At 30.9% G+C, this 2,500-nt stretch overlaps 1 protein-coding gene across 3 annotated transcripts in view; it reads left to right on the top strand.

Annotated features, from left to right (window-relative positions):
* The window catches only part of LOC144964191 (FMRFamide receptor-like), a 258,962-nt gene that overhangs the window by 196,986 nt on the left and 59,476 nt on the right, over positions 1-2,500 (top strand). The window lies entirely within an intron of this gene.

The raw sequence follows: 2,500 nt of genomic DNA, 5'->3' as shown, positions 1-2,500 counted from the left end.
CTCTTTGAGGAAACGATTCGAGTGAGTAGTAATAACCAGATAACGAAAATGGAATTAGTGTAATTTTAAAAGAATTCGCTTTAGCCGGTGAAGGGTTAACATTTACATTTGAGTTTCGAGGCCAATGCGGTCATCTATCAGCCGGTGAAGGGTTAACATATATTAGAGTTTCGAGGCCATTGCGGTCATCTATCAGCCGGTGAAGGGTTAACATATATTAGAGTTTCGAGGCCATTGCGGTCATCTATCAGCGGTTGAAGGATTAATATTTATATTTGAGTTTCGAGGCCATTGCGGTCATCTATCATTGTTGCGTAATCTTGCTTTATCATTTTTTGTTTAAGTATTTGAAATTGATGGCTTTTTTCAGCCTATTTTAAAAGGCATTAACCCCGATTCAAAAACCCGTCTTTAAAGGGAAAAAAATACGAGAATCAGATTAAATTTCATACTCCAAGATTCGAACATTTGAACATCCAATCCATAGGCGAGTTACTTGAATTTATTCACCATACCAATAGTAAAGAAATGAACAAATGCATTTATGACAACGAAACCGCGTAATCGTCAGTTGAAATATTATTACGTATTACGAAAATGTTTATATAAAGTGACATTGGCTTCCTCATCGTTACGAGCTCTCCGATTACAAACCACTTAATTATCGTGATTAACATTAACTATAGTTAATAGTAGAGTTAATAATAGAGTATAGTTTGCAACTATTCTGCCGTTATTTTTAGAAACACAGTATATGCAATGTTAACCAAATAGCACATACTGTGTTCTTGAATAAAACGGCAGTATTTAGCTGAGCCCATTTTGGTGCAACAGTTGTCATGTTTTCAAAAAGCAGCATCTTCGTTTTGAAGTTATTCTGCAATAAGGTAAACTATATTATATGAAACAGAGCATTCAAAACCTTGACGTCACGAGAAAAAAAAAATCTTCGTGTTTCCACCAGGATATGAAAATCGGACAACTTTTAAAGAGATAGTGTTTTTTGTTCACATTGCAAAACCTTTACCCTGTTAAATGTTTTATTATAGTTTTCTATCCTTCATGAAACCTGCATTTGAGTTTCAAACAAAGATGATTAGATAAGACTTTTTTTTTAATTTTGTAAATTGTCCGTTTGATTGCATAATTATATTCTTTATGTGTATCTCATTGTGTATTTTGGATTGGTTGTCATTTCTTTCTGCTTGACAATAAATGAGATTCGAGATTGTCTTTCTTGCTTTAAGGTTATAGCATTGTGTCTAACCATCAAAATAGCTCAAGAATATATATATATATATATATATATATATATATATATATATATATATAATTATGAATATATACATATATATGTACTATATGTATATATACACAGACGGTGTGTGTGTGTGTGTGTGTGTGTGTGTGTGTGTGTGTCAGTGTGCATGTTTTAAAGTCTTGGTTCTTCATTTCCTGTTGTATGTTACGAGTGACATCGACATTCTTTCCATTGCGATTATTATATTTGCATTACCTTAACTTATTACGAGTTACCATATTATGTATATATGTGTGTGTATATAACTAAGATTCAATTCAGATGATTGTGATGTCTTACAATTTTGTGCGCCTAGAGCTGTTTTGTCAACGGGGTTGGGTGCTATACAAATAAACTTTATATTAATATTAATATATAATAATAATAATAATAATAATAATAAATAATAATTATTATTATTATATTATTATTATAATTATTATTATTATTATTATTATATATTATTATTATTATTATTATTAATTTTTTATTATATTATATTATTATCATTATTATTATTATTACTTAATGACCTTAACTATGATTGAATATGTAAAATATGGATTGTTGTGTGTGTCTACATTGCCCGGAGGACTGATTACACACTTTCAATGAGCTTTGAACCAGAAAAAGGTAGGTGTGAAGTCGCGACTTATGTGACCTATTAGTACTGGACACAAACGCCTGGCAGAAATACAGACACACATGCATACACAAAAACAGAAAGAGATATATGGAGGGGTAGATAGATAGTGTGTGAGTGTGTGTGTGTGTGTGTGTGTGAGAGAGAGAGAGAGAGAGAGAGAGAGAGAGAGAGAGAGAGAGAGAGGTTAGCGAACACTTTTTTAGGATACTGGAAACGAAGAAGAATGAATTGACAAATATTTACTGAAAAGGAGCTAAAAGAATGTAGTGATTTCGTCACTTGCCCGAAATATTCTCGTTAATCAATTAATTTTCATTTTTACTGATATGCTAATGAGTTAAATTGGTCTTCAATGTGGAAACACATGAGGGTTTGATATTTTCACTCACATTGGCTTGTATGATTGGTTTTACGTATTTTGTATTTATTCGATCCTTGGGATGATTCTTTTTAAAACACTTGTATTGTGACTTCATGGTATTACAAAGATATATTTGTTTCATTTTTATATTTAATATTTTGAGTTTTTTAAATAGTTTAAGAAAAAGACAATT

Source organism: Berghia stephanieae, chromosome 2 (genome assembly GCF_034508935.2).
Source record: "Berghia stephanieae isolate SIO BIC M18660-M18661 chromosome 2, UCSD_Bste_1.3, whole genome shotgun sequence".
Classification (NCBI taxonomy): domain Eukaryota; kingdom Metazoa; phylum Mollusca; class Gastropoda; order Nudibranchia; family Aeolidiidae; genus Berghia; species Berghia stephanieae.
This window is presented reverse-complemented; position numbering and strand designations above follow the sequence as displayed.